This window comes from Dermacentor variabilis, chromosome 2, assembly GCF_050947875.1.
Source record: "Dermacentor variabilis isolate Ectoservices chromosome 2, ASM5094787v1, whole genome shotgun sequence".
NCBI lineage: Eukaryota > Metazoa > Arthropoda > Arachnida > Ixodida > Ixodidae > Dermacentor > Dermacentor variabilis.
The window spans coordinates 197,187,215-197,205,526 of record NC_134569.1 but is presented as its reverse complement, the minus strand read 5'-3'; the positions used below and the strand labels follow the sequence as shown (position 1 = coordinate 197,205,526).

The 18,312-nt window shown below is 43.8% G+C and overlaps 1 pseudogene; it reads right to left on the bottom strand.

Annotated features, from left to right (window-relative positions):
* Positions 1–1,040: 1,040 nt before the first annotated feature.
* On the bottom strand, positions 1,041–6,398 carry LOC142570625 (uncharacterized; annotated as a pseudogene).
* Positions 6,399–18,312: the final 11,914 nt, after the last annotated feature.

Here is an 18,312-nt window from a genome sequence, read left to right as displayed (position 1 = left end):
CCGCGCCAATGCAGGTCGCTGTGCCCTTTGCATAATAAGCCGCTAATAAACCTCTTCCCACAACGTTCAAGGGCGACCTCAATAGGTGGATAGGCTTCTGGGAAAAACGTGAATAGACCATCTGCCTCAACGATTTGATGCAGCAGCAGCGATCTCGGATTTGCCCACATCCGAATCATGCTACGCAGATGCCATTGTGCTGTTGAAGGAAAGGTTCAGCGATCGAACATGCATTATGCAGCACCATTAGACGGCACTGCAACATCTTTGAAAACTAAAATACGCCAACGACATGACTGGTCTTCGAAGGTTATATGGTGCAACATAGCTAAACATCCGTTGTCTGCGTGCACTTAAATGGACACTAAAGGCAAGTATTCAGTCAAGATCAAGTAATAGATTAGTGCTACTTGTTCGTTTTTAAAAAAAGAAATAATTCAAATTGCCCTTGACAATGACAGGGGCGGTCGGAAGTTTTATTTTCGCTCGACTCTGCCCCGCCCACGCTATCTCGTTTCAGTAGTGTCGTTATCGCGTAGTGCTGCGCTGGTTTTGCTGGCTTGCAAAACTCGCACAAAGTGCAAGTAGCAGACAATTCACCCTCCACATGATTTTGCGCGAATCCCGAATGGTCTACGCCCTTTTGACCAAAAAGCAGCTGCAGTGGCAAATCCACTGCTCTGCCTTGGCTCAGTACCGCCGTCTGCCGGGTGCAGTTTTAGTCACCGACGGCAGCAAGGGGTGGTGATGGCGTATGTAACGTCACCACTGCACCAGTTGGGTGGTGGGAGATTTTAATTTCTGAAATGGTATTCGGGCCCTTTAGATGCAATTTTCTCGTAAACTAAGTCCTTGCTTGGCTCAAAACAAGCGTTGCAAGGTTTCTGAAATGGCAATTGAACAGACCACTCTGACTTAGTATTTGCCTTTAGTGTCCCTTTAACATGCCCTCCTTAAAATTCTCAGTGATGCTCTGTTGCACAAGTAAATGCTAAGGACATTTGCTCAAGAATTCTAAAGGGGATTCCTGCGGTGAAATGTCATATGGAATGTGGTACCAGATACTCGTCAGGTTACGGGGGGCAAACATAATAAAAGTCAGGCACTTGACTGCCATACAGACACGTATAGCAGTTGGCGAGAAGGGTTGCCACACGCTAAATGCGCCCCACTCGCTGATGTGACATCTTTTGATTTTTGAGGAAGTCCACAAAAGCAAACTCTGTGGCAACTTTAGCAAAGCCCCACTCCACAGCTTGTCGCACCTTGCTCATGCCCTTGTTAACGAATGGTTAATAAGGCTGCAGGGTAGTGCCTCCAAATGGCTTGCATAGGATTGGGAGCAAAGGGTAGGCTGGGTCGCCATAAATGACAAACTTCCTGCCAATTGTGATTTTCTCAAGGTTCTCGTAGAGCTTGGTTTCCTTGACAATGCCTGAAATGCAAGAATATTTTTTTTAAGATCCTGCAGAAACAGTAGTCATGCACTTTACATTCTCATACTAAAACAAATATTTCATTATTAAGTAGATCTATGTTGTTTCCAAGGTTCAACAGAATCCCGTCTGGCCGGAAAATATTGAGCGCCGACAAAGCCTTTTTGACCGATATTAAATCAAGCTGGGTCATCTAATATTGCAAACAAAATATTAAAATGTCGGTTGTATCTATAACACAAGGTAAAACAGTAACTTTTTAGAAGATTTTTCTTTTTAATCTACACTTTCAAAAAACACGCTCTTAGGCTGTCGCTTTTGTGTTTTGCTGTGAATGCGGTCTGTTGTTCCATTTAGCACCGCGTAGCCTAAAGTGTCATTCAAAGTTGCGTCCGCATAAGTGCATTTATCTTGCCCGCTTGACAGGGGTATAACTGTTTGTATTCCTGCAGTAATCTCTAACTGCAAAGTTACGACAAAAGGCCTACTTAAAGGCTCTACAAGTGGATCGCTTCTATTAAGTGCACAAGCATTTCTATGCTTACGCAATGAGAAATTTGTCACATAAGGCAATGAATGGCTCATACCTCTTAAGCAATGGTTCATACTCCTTAAGCAAGAAAAAAATGCAACGGCTCATACGTATGTAAGGCAGAGGCTACAAGCACTCAGCAAAGTGAGGTGAACAGTGCGTACATTCATTCAAATCCCCCATACAACACAGAACATCATATGTTTTAATAAAGAACAAGCTCAACACAAGCATCATAACCATCAATTAAACATTGCATATCTCCGTCTGTAAATGTAGTGACGGTTTTGCAACAGCTTCGCTAAATTAACCACAAGTGAATTAACACCAAAGGTCGTGGATTTGACTCCCACCAAAGTTTCAGGGTTCTAGTGGCGTAATTAACACCAATGATCGTGGTTTTAAGTGCTGTAATGAACTCTATCCTACTTAAACCTGCCTTATCATGCTCGTATATCAAACGTGCAGCGAACAACCAATGAAAGTTGATAAGTGTTTATATTGGTCAGATAAAGTTCCATAATGCTGATAATGACACCAGGCTGCGTGGAGATAAGCAAGTGGCACAATGCTTACGCATACTTAGAGAGCTACCTGAGGAAGTTCTGGACTTATTTTTTCTCATCTGGATTAGCGATATCGCCAACTGTCTTTAACTCCCTACCTATTCTCTATGCGGATGACAGGACAATAGTAGGAATAGACTCAATAATTCTTTCCCAAACTACATACCTTATTGACCTCAACAATTTGACAGAATTGTGGAATCTCAACTCTTCAGATTAATAAATCTAAAACTACATTTATGATCTTTAGCTGTACCTTTAAAACTTCAGCCTACTCTCTAACAATGACATTCTAACAACTTAAATCTTGTGCTGTTAAGCAAAGTTCCTCCCTATGTGTTATTTTAGACTCCAACTTAAAATATTTTATACTGATTTACCACAAACCAAAAAATGACATATGGGTAATAATCCTAATAAACGCCCGATAATACTATAGCCGCCCTACGTTACGATCAATGTACTACACATTCATTCACAGTCATTTTACTTACTATGTATCGTCCTGGTGTAATACGTGTCCATCTGGTGAAGCCACTTAATCACCTTGGGTTCTTTATAAGCCAACGCCCTTGCACTGCTTCGGGAACATTAAATCCTTGTGTGAATGCTTATGGTTAAATCTTATGGCTATGACTTATGGTTCACTATACCTAATTATCATGCCATTTAGGAATATAAACAACTTCATTCCAATTAATGTATATGAAATATATGCCTTTACGATTCAAATAGCATGTTTTGAATAACAACTTTTGCCACCAGAAGTTTGAAGCAACTATTGAAAACATAGCCTAATTGGCAGCTGAAATACTTTGGAAAAACCTGCCTAATGATTTAAAACTATGCTGATGCTACGTTACATTCAAGAAAAAGCTAATCCTGCTTCCAATAGAAGGTTGAGTTGATGGTGTTCATGTTTACTGCTACTATTTTGTTGTATATGAATTATGTTTATTTGCTGTGCTTATTAGTCATTGATAATGCGTATTTACTGTTTCTCACTCACTTCATGCACCTCAAAACAGGTCGCTTCGCATCTATGAACTATAGGACCTCCTTCCGTATATTTCACCCAATATGTACCACCTTTGCAAATAATATACATTCTTCGAATTGTTTGGAAGAGACATTGCATTTCGCATGTGGCATTTTGCCAGGTCTGTTGTTTACAAACCAACTGTTGTGCTTGTCAAGATGTCAATACGCAGAAGACGCATGTATATTTGAATGGGAAATCTGTAGATCTGCCAGCACACAGTTACTGCAATAACTGTTTTATTCCTGCCAAAATAAAGTGGCCCATTGCTTCTCCGCGCAGTACGATAGCTTTATTCCTACAGCCAAAGCACGACAGACGTGCAGATATGAAGTTTTCCTGCATTAAATTTGCCACAACTCGATGCCCATTTCCCTGTTTCTATTTTCATTTGACATTTTAGGTTGTCTCAAGCCAGTGGTTACCACGCTAATTCTCATGCAACAGGCGTGCACTATTCTTGACTCCTGGGCTGAAAAGTGGCTCTGTTATGAACTCTCCACGTATTTCAACTGTAAGGTCAACAACCTAAGGGTCAAGTTTCAAACCACGAAGATATGCACTTCTGTGGCGTTGTGCAGCAAGCCTGATGTGTATAAGCCAAAAATAAAACTAATGAGCTCTTCAAATGCCAACAAACTTAGTTCAGAGCTTTCAGTAGTCATAAATGAAAGCAGCTACTTTGTCATAAATTAAATAAAAAGGTTGGCAAATTTGGTAACCAATGTCGGAAAGCACACTGCAAATAAATTAACCTGGAGGTTCAATTACCTCTGCAACTACATGCACACAGTTTCTTGAGCTCTTGGATCGCATGCACTTACCCGAATCATGACGTCGTCCCTTGAAAGGCCCATCCAGTTGGCAAACTATGCCATTTGGGCACATCACAGCTTGATATTTTGGCACGTGGTGCCTCTTGTGCCCTGAATACTGCTCTTGCTGGTCCACCGTTGGGTGACAAATCTGACCTGCTGTCCCACCGGTGAAGACCTAGCAATTATCAAGTGGCGCACCCTTTGCATGGAGAGCCTCAGAAAAAGAATAACAGTTGAAAATTGAGCAGAGGAGGAAGTTTGAAAAGATATGTTGTTGCAGAGAAGTTAAGGGTGGTAAAGTGAGCACACCTTGTCAAAGTGAGTTCCTCACTTGCAATACTAACATACCCACCTTCCCTCCCTCCCCAATTTTTCTAATGTGCAACCAGCACATTTTGACGTACGTCTTCTCTGATGTGTTAAAAATGGAAGCAGACAAAGTGAAACAGTTTAACTGACTTAATTGAGCGAGGTCCTCAAGAAAATTAAGCTTAATTTTTTTGCCTTCGCGCATATCGTGCACACTGGTGTCGCCATTTGTTTTGCCCAACATGTCCAGTGGTAGCAAATAAAAAGCAACGTGCATCGAACTTTGGGTGTAATGAGCCCCCGGCATCCTTTTACTTCCATGTGCTGCATATTGTTACGGGCAACCATTCTGCCGAAGGCACTACAAGTTTCCCGATCGTGACTGGCTCCATGCAGCGAGTAACGCAGAAAAGCGAATCTCACTCAAGAATTTCGATGCAGACTGGGCTTGACTTCGATCGAGTGCCCGTGAGGCCGAGGTATCGGATGGCGCGTCCAACGTGCCGCGCTCGACGAAACTTTTCATTTCTCGTAATGCTTAACATCTGCATGTACTTCGAGCTGTTGAATGTTATGCAGAAAAGCAACTTTACTGACTGCACAAAAGATATTATTTATTTTTTTATTTTTTCATACTGGTCAACCCTCTGCTGAGGGTTCTTACAGGGAGGGTTTAAATACAGGCAGACCATATATACAGGTGCATCAAGCGGCAGCGGAATCGTAAAAATACATGTTTAACAATTTTTTAAATTCCCAAACATCACTGGCATCTGCCACAAAGCTTGGTATCGCGTTCCAGAGTTCCATCGCGGCAGGGAAAAAAGAAAATCGGAACACATCACTGTGAGCAAAGTATGGGCGTAAAACATATTGATGATTAACACGACTGCTTCGTTTTCCTGGAAGCTGGACATACTCATCTTTGTTGATTTTTAAATGTCCACGTAGTATTCTAAAAAACACTTTCAGACGATTTTTTGCCTTCGTACTTCTAGCGTTTCCAGTTCACAAGACTGCAACATCAGTGTAATGGAATCCAAACGGAGGTATTTTGACCATATCAAGCGCGAGGCACGACGTTGAACTTTTTCTAACTTTGTAGTCATTTCTTTCTGATGAGGGCTCCAGATGACTGAGGCATATTCAAGTAAAGTAATACACTCTAAATATGATATACAGTGTATACAATTATGATAATGTAATATACTGTAATTATGATAAATAATTAGGCAATGCACAACCCAACATCATAATGCACGTCTGTTTATGGAGCGCCCGGCGCCTTCGAATAATGTTGCGTAAATGTGACTCACCTATCGACAGTCCATCCTGATTCGTGCCTGAAGGAGTTTTACAAGGCCGACTCACCTCGGAGAATTTCTCAACGGCGAGCAAGTTTAGCCACTTGCGCGTAGTCATCTAAGCCAGCAGGTGGTCGAAGTAGTGCTCCATATGAGCTACCACTGAAGACACGACGCTTAACAGCACAGACCTGTGCCTGTTAGGCAAGAGCTCCAGCTCACGGAAACGGTTGGGGTAGGCCAGGCGTCGAAGTGTCATACAGAGCGCCTCGTTGCCTGGAACCCGGACGCGCTGGGCAGTGACAACCTCTTCGATAATCAGCAGAGCCGATGCAATGTCTGCCAAGTCCATCTTTCGAAAGCGAAACAAGTGGTAAAACTTATCGCTGTCCATCGTCTCCACATCCAGCAAAACCGCGGTCGTATAAATTACGGCGTGGCTCTGGCTCCGGTTGTAGGAGGCAAATGTCGTCTATTTGTCTGCATGACGGAGAGCGCAGTAGGAGCTCGTCGCTAAACAGGCCGCGATGTGACATATGCACTTAGTCAACTTCACCTATGCGGTGCCCAAAGAGAAAACCTGCAAAACAACGCAGACTTGCAACGCGGTCCTGCAGAAGCCTAACCATGTACAGTGAGCCGTCGCAGTGACCCAACAGCCAACCGGCTAACCATCTAACCAGGTGCGGCTAACCAGGTGCGCGCATGCACGCACCTATAAAACAAGATTTGGGCTTGAGAGCAAAAATTAAATGCTGCTAGTCAAAGACTTATAGACGTTTTGCCTATATGTATATATATATAAATACATAAATATAAACTAACTATCTTGGTCTCGGCCCGCAGCACTTTTATTTTACATTAGACACGGTTATCATAGTCATATTACTGTTCCGTGTCGAGCAACCTGCACAGCTAAAACGTTTTCGGTCGACGCGGTAAGGCAAGACGCAACGGTAATACCGTACCGTATATCGTACTTTCCGTAGCACTGCTAAAAGACCCTATTGATAAGCGTTTTCTTAAAGGAAAGATAACGTGCGGAAATAATCGTGTTCATTATGTTGCCCTGTGCGTGATCTCACGCTTTTCTGCTGAAATCGCATGACAACGACTCATCTGCCTCTGGGCCGCTTCTAAGTGGAACGACGTTTCCTCGCGTATAAATGATTCGACGTTGTAAATAATTTCTGCTTACAAGGTTTTCGGTTTACGAGCAGTATTAGGGAAAAAATGTAAGCAATCACAACTTGCTCCTGGTACAGGCTTCTCTTCAACACAAGGGTCGTTGCCACAACTTTGACGTAACTAAACATGACAGGGGAAAGTTGCTTAATCTAAGCCATGAAATAAACTTTAGAATAGTTATGTAAACAAAAGTTTCTTGTAACGCGCTGCTGTTCCTGCGTGCGTGTTAAAAGTTTCACTGTGTTGAAGCAATGGCGTTCCTATTATCATGCCATTCATCATTGACTTCGACTTTGTGCTCTGTTGCCACCTTGCGCTAGTGCAGGCATTGTTTTCGTGACTGTTTTTACATTCTCCTTGCATGTGTTCACAATATGACAGTCTTGTTGTGCCGCAGCTATGTGAACACATTATTATTTGTGTAGGGATGAAGCCGCGACCCATAATAATGTCCACATAATAAACCGTGGCCATAGCTGCAACAGCATGGCGTGTAATCTGACTGCACATTTCATGTATTCATTAAATGTACGTGATCCAAAAAGTTGGGTTTCGCTTTCCTTCGTGGATATGTTTATGGAGGCATTGTAGCAGTTGTGTGCCTATGTCTACTGCAGGAATGTCGAAGTGTGTTTGCACAAACTACAGGATGCCAACAGACACTCATCACTGTTTTTGTGCATTTCTACTAGGTGAAACTTGTATTGTTGGTTTGAGTTTGTCGGTCAGTGCATGTAACTTTTCCGGACAAAATTTACCCAGGGAAGGAAGGAAGACCATACAACATGACCTCGGCTAACAACTGGCTGTTTAAGTTGATGGAAGAATTTTAAAAACATCCCTGGATGTGCACTTGTATTGTGCACTATTTGAGAGAGAAGGTGGAAGTTGCAATACAAAGGTATGGAATCACGATAAACGGTATTTGCATTGAAAAAGTAAGTAAATAGGCGCAGGCTTATTTCTATCTATTATCACCTAGAAAGGACGTCTTTCCTCATGCATTGATAATGGGGACCGGCTGACACATCTTGTTATTTATGTGGTATGCGTGGCTGATTTCTCCTGGCAATTTTCATCCCTGGGTGAAAATAGACAAACGATGTTAATCAGGCCTGAAGCCCCACTGCAGCAATGCATGGCGAAGTCGGCCGAGCATACTGGTCTTTTGAGTGAAATATGGTGATCTCATAGCTACATATTTAGGCACTGGCCAGTCTGCCCTATGTACATTTGACCATATATGAAACGAATTTAGTACAATGCCTCTGACACACACTGGACAAATTTAGCGGTATCTTTAACGAAGAAAGCCTCACTTGCCTTCTTGCCTTTCTCAATTCAGTTATGAATCGTTGTGCATGCACTGCGTGCTTTATCTTTGCTGGAAATATATGTGCTTAGCACTCCACATGTTATTTGGGAAGGGCACCCAGGCCGTGGAGGCTGGCTTAGTTAAAGATACCCAAAACTGAACTTGTGTCCTCAAGGGGAAGTGTAGTCTATTCTTTTGATCACGTGTATATTTGGTCAAATGTACGTTACGCATGCAAACTAGCCGGTGCCTCAGCATGCGTCTAGGAGAGCACCATAATTCACTCAAGGGTCAGTGTGCTCGTCCCACTTGTCAAACTGTGCGTCATATTTAGATCGTTTATCTATTCTGTTCACCTGTGGAGACCGACTCCTACAACAAAATTAGTGAGGAATACCACATCGGAAAATGGGACGTGTGTCATCCAACGCACAATATGCTTGCACGACAAAGAACGCTCTCTGATGACACGGAATAGCAGTCGCCATGCTTATTTAATAAATTTTTTACGCAAGTATTGTTCATCAAGCTATTATACATTTGTTTTTCAACTTGGCCCCTCCCTCTGAAAGAAGCTCTCTAGTGTAAACGATAAAAATACATCAGACATGGTGTGGTGTATTTCTTCATTGGGATTTGTGCCACCATACCAGACGCCAGCGCAGGCATGACATAGTAGGCTAGAAATAAACGAGAACTACGCCGGTAACTGATGCAAATATTCTATAGTGATTGACACTTGGATGTCTCGGCCATGCATTGGGTTGCCGGTACACGAGCACTGCTATGCTCATTTCCACGCTAAGTAATGAGACACTGCTGTCATTTTCCGAGTGGAAATCGATACAGCCGAAGTAGTTCACAACCTGTAAACACACCCCAGCTGATGCACGCTGCATGTTGGCACAGCCAAGAGCAATTTCTTCGTACTTTAGTTACTGCTGCGCTCAAAAACCTCACAGTGGTTTCTCAACAACATTGTGTGAACATTAATTTTCTGCCGAACTAGCTGTAACATCTCCAAATCACTCTGCAGCAAGTGATACAATATGTCTTTCTGTGGTTGATTGCGACGTTTTGTTCTTTCTATGTCCTTTCTACCATGCAGGGTACACATGCACTCACTATAAAACGACGACCCTCCACCTCAAGAACAGCCTCTCCTCAACGATAAAGAGCGAAATTAAATGAAAGGAAAATATCAAATCAGTACCCAGACGGATGCGATGTTGTCCTTTTATTTAACCGCCTTGTGCGTTCAAAGTAGCATTAATATGCCCAATAATTTTTTTCTTACGTTTCTTGTGTTCAGGAACGTCAAATATGCAAACATATAACATATATATATATATATGTACATATATATATATATATATATATATATATATGTATATATATATATGAGTGTTTTTCTTGCTGGAATGCAATATCTTCCTAAGGAGCTTATGCATTGGATTGCTAGCATTCATAGCATTCCTATAACAAAATTAGCCAGCACGTGCGGTAACATTTGCTGATATGCCCCGATGGCAGTAATACCGTATTTCAAGGTGTTACCTGTGTCTGACAATCTCGGGTGCTTGATATGTTGAGTACTGTCTAACATGCAGCCTGTGTACGGGCCCGCATAGACGTTGTAAAAAGTGCTGCACCATCGCTTGATATATATATATATATATATATATATATATATATATATATATATATATATATATATATATATATATATATATATATATCCCCAATGACGCTGCCGAGCACGACGGGATGCACTGAAGCAAACAATGCAATCGGACCCTGACACGTTTCCGCGCGAGTGCGCAAATTCGCTGCACATCTCCCGCACTAAAGAGGTGCCGCAGCACTTTGCCGGGATGCAGCATAGTGCCCCGCGCAAGTCGCGCAGGACCACGTCTTTCCGCGGAAACGGCGTCACCTCGAGGAGACGGCCGAGTACCATGCTCAGGCCCTTGAGGTCACCTTCGAATTACGAGACGAATAGGAATTAGTGAGAGAGAGTATTATAATGAAAGCTGTCAAACATTTGTTAGCTAAGGTTCGATAAAAAGCGTTATGTTGAATGTTGCTGAAAGCGTTCGCATCAATCCTGAAGCAGGGAGCCCAGACTTTGTTAAAACATATCTGCGCACCGTAAAAAGAAACGAGATATTAGCTGAAGAGCCTTATCGAGGTGCACTTGAGCACGTGAGAGGGGACTGGTATGGAACCGATGCCTACCAAGAAGGGTACTGCTACTTCAAAGAACGCACGCCTGCTGAAACCGCATAGAATCCATTGAAAGCGATAGAGTAGTCATAGCCAGTGACGATAGCATCGGACGCGCGTTTTATCGACAGGTTGACTAAACCCTTTGCATTCCAGGTAGCGAATACACAGGAAATATAAACAACTGTTTCTTGTACGTGAGACTACACTTGTATGTAAGAAGTCCTGTTCTTCAAGTCATAACGACCAGTGAGGTAACTGACTAGTAGAGTGGTCTACTAAAACCAAGCCAGACAGTGGTCGGCATTGATTATCCTGAGTTTCTTGCCGTACCAACGTGTTCCGAACTTGTCGGTGGCAGCTCTAGGCATTCCAACTCGGTGATCCTAAGGTTGCACTCAGCCTTAGCAAAGGCAGAGATTCTGTAGGCGATGCTTTTCTGTAATTCGCCATGCAGCTTCACGAGTGTAGTGTCGTGATCTGCACCACCAACATCAGTGTGGTATGCTCAGTTGTACCCTTATGATCAAAGTTGCAAAAAAGTGAATTGGATGTGAGCAGAAAGTTTATTTGGCGGAATGCGAAGTAACACAAGTACTTCACGCGAATTCCGTGTCCTTGTCAACCAGTGGCGTACAGCTATGAGCTAGGCATGCACAAGGCCTATTAAAGTGGCGAAATTAGAGACACATTCCCGAGAGACTGCGAATGTCTTACGCCATTTTGGGTTATCGCAAGTCGCAACGCCCTGCGAGCTTCCGCGAGCTTCCGCGAGCTTCCCAGAGTCCGTACAGATACCTTAGTTGTCCCAAAAAGAAAACGAGCAGGAGCACTTGAATATCGCTGAAGCAAACTTTTATTCGCAGTTAAGATTCGTTAACCAGCATGTATACAGTCGTAACTGTAGAGTTCATAAGAAACGCCACGGCTTCTGACAACGGCAGACTAGCCTGTTCCTTCGACAAGGGAACATCGTCAGAAGCGGGGTCAAATATTCAACAAACACTTCCCTACGTCACGCACTTGACTATCCTGACCAAGGACGGCCGTAACCGAAGCCAGAAGTGGATGCGCTCGTGTACGGAGAGGAGAAGGGGGAGGATCCACCAATGATTCGGTACTGCGGGCCAGCGGGGAGAGGGTTCGCATTGTAGACCGCGTCGGCACTGGCTCCAGGGGCGGTTCCGGGCTCGTTGGTGTCAATCTTTGCGCGGAATCCGCCAGCATCAGCGATGTACTTCACCTGGCGGAAGATGCCGTTGGCATCCGAGTAGCCGTACATGCCCGTCTTGGTGTTAGAGGCGTCGCCCTGTTCTTTGCGGTAGGACCTGGTGCCGTACTGGTCGACGTTGTTGTAGCCGAAGCTGTACGGTTGCGCTGGCTGCGTTGGGGGATTTGAGATGAGTGCGACATGCCTATAGCTTAGGACAAAGATAATGTGATGATCAATGTCATTTGTATCTAATGTTTCATTTGTGCACCAAGCTTCTTCAAAAATGCGGTTTCAAGCTTGAAGGCGTTGCTTGCTGCTAGGCATCTTTCTGAAAGAAACTTTCTATCGCGGCGCAATGAACTTAATTTTAACGCAGCATGATTTATTATTTCTCGATACATATTAAAACAATTGCTAGGTATTACAAGTAGAAAATATACACACATCTTAAGATTGCACGTTGATTAGGAATTTCCAAAGAAATTCACAGGTATTCACAGTATTCACAGGAAATTCAACGTCAGTTCCTGATGTCGAATGATGCTCGCGACCTCCCTGCCTGCTTTTTTTTTCTTGATTACCTGTGTTTCCCACAAAAGATATGATGCTTGTTATTGTCTTTCCACATAGAAAATTATTAGCACCGGTGGTCCTATGAGGGCCGGCACGAAGAATGTCTGGTGGAAATGCAACTAACCATTATTTCGCAAAACAGTAGCTGATTTGTATTAGCAAATTAGACCGTTATCAACGCCCTGCTTAGAAAAATGGGACATACATAAGTCTTTCCCGTTTGACACCTTGCAATTGCTGCAGCGGCAACTCTTTGGCAGACCGTGAAACCGCATTGTGGTTTCATTAATTCCATACACAAGGCAGAGTGTTCACATGTCGACTGTACGGCTAATCGCAGGCTGCAGAGATCGGGAGATCATTAATGACATTTATGCCACCTTTTAGGGCAGTCAACATGGAGATTATTTTGCGTTTCTTTTTTGGAAGTGACAACGTTTGTCATTTTACTGGACTTAACTCAGCAATGCCTCATGAGAATTTTCTTCTCTTTATGCAACGGGTGCGTGCAGAGGGTTATTCTCGTCACGATATTAGCTGTGCAACATCAGCTTATGTGCTGTTTCGTTACTCGCGCTGCTGTTGACCCTTGGAATATTTATTTTTAATTTTAATCAGCACTGCTTGAAGAATTAGTGTAACGTTCTAATGAAAAACCAGGCACACAATGTTAAGCGGAAGGTTCAGGGGACAGTTTCACGTCCTCAAAAAAAATTATACATAACTGCTGATTCAAGAAAGGTAATTGCAACTTCTTGCGCGAAGACTAGTATTCCGTCGCCGCAAAGGCACATGGTTTCCTGCAGAAAGGGCGACTAAATATCGCGGTATAATTCAGCATAGGAAAGAGGCACCACACAAGCCACCTGCCTCATTTACCCAAAGCGTTGTATGTCACCTTTTGGTAGAAGCTACAGCTATACACCAACTCTTTTCTAGTGCGTGTGGCCTCACAGCGACGAAGAAACGACGCTATTGTATTTTATATGCGTATGGAGGTACTCACGTAATACTGTGCTTGCTGTGCGAATGTGGCGCCATAGGAAGTGCTATAGGCGCCACCAAGTCCACCGCCAAATCCGCTGCCAAATCCAAACTGACCGCCGCCCATAGTCACGGAAACCATGGAAACCACGAGTAGCTGAAAAATCCCAGATCAGTTCCTATAATGTTACCATTAGGTATGCTGCACAACGTGGCGCTAACAATCCCTTTTAATTAGTTTAGCCAAGCGGATTGTTAACGCTAGCGAAAGCGGTATAAGTCATAGGAATGTAAATTAGTAGAAAGTGATAGACAAGTAAATGCGCATAAATATGAGGATAATTCCACCGCCGTTCGATATTGGTGGAACGATTGCATCACTGTGTCAAGCCTATCCGTGGCCACAGGGGCTTCGTTATCTTGCACTTGCAGTTTACTCCTTTTGTGGTCTCTCTCCAACTGTCCTGACTTAGCATATACTGATGTAAAACAACCACGTATCGCTTGTTTATCAAATGGCACGCGATGCGAACACGACACTTCGCCTAGCCGCAGGCATTCTGATTTTTCTCTACGCTTTACATGTCTTCTTGTGTTTCAGCAACTGAAGGGTGCATCGATAGTCCCACCTGCTATACAGGCATACTAAGCAGGTGTAGGTTTATGGCGCCATCTATATAAAAGAAAAAGAGCAAGCAAGAATATGGGGCAGTATGCCTCGGAAATATCGGTGTTTGCGAAACTTAACGTAGTTCCTCTCACCCATCTGGAAGGTCAACTGCTCCCCCTTTTGTGAAGCGTGCAGCGGGCTAATAACGAAGACATCACGAAAAGAACACCTAGGGTCACTTACACCATGCTGTTAAGCTCACAAATCTAAAGGAAGTGCAAAACTCATTTGGAAATGAATGACCCGAGCAGAAAAACACAGCGACAAAATTGATCCTAAGCTGATGACACTCACACTGGTGGGCGCTGCCATCTTCTCAACAGTTTTTCAAGGTTTCTCTTGCGTGCGTCAGGGTAAAATGTGAAGAGCAGCGTACACGCGTGACAGCCTTATGTCGATTTTGTATCAAAAATTCCTAGTTTGGATCACGCAACTTTCAAGCGAGAGATAGAAAACAATCACCTCAATTTAGCCCTAAAGGCGAAGCATTTCTTGCGATAGAAAATTATGAGACAGCTATCTGCAGTAACGTTAGTAGTGTTATTAGCTGTATAAGCTGTGAGAAAGATTCGCTTATGAACTAAATAAGTGTGCGCGGTGTCACGCGCGTACAAGCAAACACGAGCCGATGATCGCGGACACTCGCTTTCTGAATCCTGGCATCCTCAAGAGCGGCGGCAGCAGCAGCAGCAGCAGCAGCAGCAAATTCCACTTCATGGATGCCTTTCGCTTCAAAGCGAATCAGGCTGGCAAGAACACGGCGTATGCGAAGCTGTCCGCTAGCCTTCAAACCAACCACAGACTACCTGCAAGATGCGACGCGGCCGGTGGGGCTGTGCGCAGCGGCCGCCACAGTAGAAGCGAAGACGCGCGCTACTCTGTCGCCCTTACCGCTTCCACTCCTAACGCGTACACGTCTCCCTGCTCCCACCTTGCGGGCGAGAAAAGTCGTCACGCACACACCCCGCCTTCCTCCCGTGTGGGCGCGAGAAGACTCTGCCCCAGCAAGCAACGTTCCTTCTCGCCTCACCAGGCATGGCCGCGATGTTACCGCACTTGGACTTCTACGAACGTTCACTGCGACATCCACTACGGTGGCGTTTATCCACCTTGAGTGTCCAATAATTTGGTATCACAGCAGAAGCTTTTATTGCATATGGGTTTTGTGGTAGAAGATGCTGCTACTTTGCTATACGCTGTAGCAAAACTACCCTCCATGTGCTTCAGCAGGCGTTGTATGTGGGATGGTTTCATTTATGGTGGTGGATAACCGGCACCGCCGTATCTGCAGAAGATGATTTGCTATCTACCACGGGGCTTATGCACACACTCCTTGCCAAATATTTTGTTGGCATGTGTCCTTGTAGAGCAAAGGAAATTATTTTCCGCGTTTAGTGTACAGCTTCGCCCTTCCCAATGTTTATAGAAGATTAGAGATGCGCTATGCATAAGTTTGCTTGTCACGTATAGGATGGGCCAGTGCTTCTAGATCTCATCCTCTTTACCATGTTTAGTAAAAAGAGGTCGTCACTTGTACTCGTACTTCCGCCTACGCGATTGGCTTTTAATGTACACTTTATGAATACTAGCACTGCCCGCTTGGAGAACAATGGTAATTGGTAAAATACCCTTGCTTTACATGGTGGCATTCCTTCTGGCTCTTCTGGCTTACCGTAGCAAATATATTCGCTCAGAAAAGGAAGTGCGAGAAGTGGTGACCTGCCATTAGGACCGGATTGCGGTTAAGTATGTTGTCTAAGTTCCGCGATCTAGACCAGACGACGAAAGCGCGCGCTGCTACCCACCAATTTCACGCTCCCTGAAAGTAGTTAATACATTCTAATCAGTGAAAAGTCGCATATTGCACGCTATCAGAGCAACCGTCAAGCAACCTAGGTCAAATATTGTTCCACTTTGACGCTACGACCTCCAAGGAGGAATTGTGAACATATACACGTAAGTCGGTAGGTGTACGGCTCCGCACACTCGGGTTGCTCTCTCAATGCGCAAGTGAAAAAATGTGTACGCTTGCGCACTTGCCTTAGCCGTCGGCGCAGTAAGTAAATTCGAGCATAATGCACTTACCTGTGCGAGGAGAGCTGTAGTAGAATGCATGATGACTGGCAGTGTGAGGGAACCTTTCAGACACTGAAAGGTGGGCGCAGAGATCAGTAGATTCTTGCTTCCAAGACGTGCTACTGCAGCTTTTTCCTGCTCAAAGCGTGCACGGCAGCGTGGAAATACTGACAGTTGTGACTGAGGCGCTGTGGCACGGGCGAACGTTTTATACTGCAATTTTTCTGCCGCAAGATGGCGAGCGCTTGCGTGAGGCCTCCTTGACTCTAGAACCTCACGTTTCCTGTTGTTGTTGCTGCAGACTTCACGGCCGCAGCGGCTTTCGCCACCGCGTTACATCTAGCTTCGTTTTCACGCGATGGTGAAAATAAATACGCAATAATTCGCACTCACAGCGAAAAACCAAGAACTTAAAAAAATTAAACAACCAAATAAACAACCAAGCCAACTGCATTAGCCAGTGTTCCACTTGACGACTCCATAAATCGGTTATTATGGGATCACCTTAAATAAACGTATTCTAGCAATTTGACGAGCGAACAAGACTAACTAGAAAATATGCAGAAGGATATTGACGCATCAAGTGCGAAATTGACTATTATAACTTACGATAATTTTGGCGCTAGAAAAATCTCAGGAAAAGACCAATTCACAAAACTACATCTGTTCGTAAGATCCGCATGCTTGCCTTGCCCGCCGTTGAAAACACGAGTACTGTAGTCGAATAAAGGCACGTATATAATAGTAGCGCAGGTGCAAACTTCAGTACTTTCACCAATAGTAAGCATTAGTCGATTCATATATCTTAAGCAGCCATTGCAGCTTCTTGAATAAAAAGACATTTTTATAATAGCGGCGTAGCGGTTTTGCAAACATAATTATGTCCATCTGCGGCGCTCCAGCTGAGAGGGTAAGCGATGGAACGCGCTGTAGCAGCCGATTAGCCAGAGGCCACTAGTGAAAGCGGAGGATGGCTCGCGCTTATAATTTTGTGGCATGCTCTGATTTCTCATATTAAAGTGGACTGAAAAGTTTTAGTGCAGAAATTTATTGAGCGTGCGCTGCCGTGGATGGCAGTAACGTTATTCCTGTGCTGCGAACTTCTGCTGAATGTCTGATGGGCAGTTTTTTTTATTCGCACAATCGCGGGATTTTTCATACTCCTTGTGACACTATATTAGGTAGTAGAAAATAGAAGAGTAGCGTCCGTCCTAGACTACCATAAAATTTGGCATTGATAAGTTTTGAGTACTTTTGTAATAGTGTCAGCTTTCTCTCACTCATAGGGCTGACGATGATTATTTTTCCTGGCACTTCTGACGCTATATTTCTCCATGCAAGATGAAACAACGAAACCAGCGCCTAAACGTTTCTAATAGTCAAAACTTGTTGCTGTTGTAAATTCTCTGTCGTCTTCCGTGCTGTTAGCGTCAGCCTTTTATTACATAGTTCAGAGTTTCAATTCAGTACTTATTCGAAGCAAAATTGTTTCTGTACTCATAGTTTTGCTGACCCATTGGCCTACATCGTGAGCGAACGTATGCGTACGACGGAAGGTAATCCTGTCTATGCATGGCATGAAGCCGGACGTTAAATTCAATGATATATAAACGAAAAAATAGCGAATAAAATCACGTGCGACCATTATTATGCAAATCATGTGGACTGTTCGAAGAAGAGTGACACACACACACACACTTAAATGTTTGAACACAATGACGCGTACCATTGAAAACACTCCTAAATAACACTCATAATGACACATCTACGTTTTTATTTTACGTGCGTAAATTCAGCAACAGACAACAGACCACGGGAAGAGCAGACGACAAAGTTAAGCGACAGCAGGTGATAGCCATCAGCCTCTTATGATTGACTGGAGATGCTTATTTAAACCCAGACTAACATCAGTCTAGGGAAAAATTACGTTGGTCAAAACTTACGGCCGTTGGTCAAAAGATTTCGGGCTGCACCCGCTGCATCTGTCTGTCACTCGACGTACCAAAACCGTAAAAACTCTCCACGCAAAGTGACGTGTACGCGTTACAGATGCATTAATATGC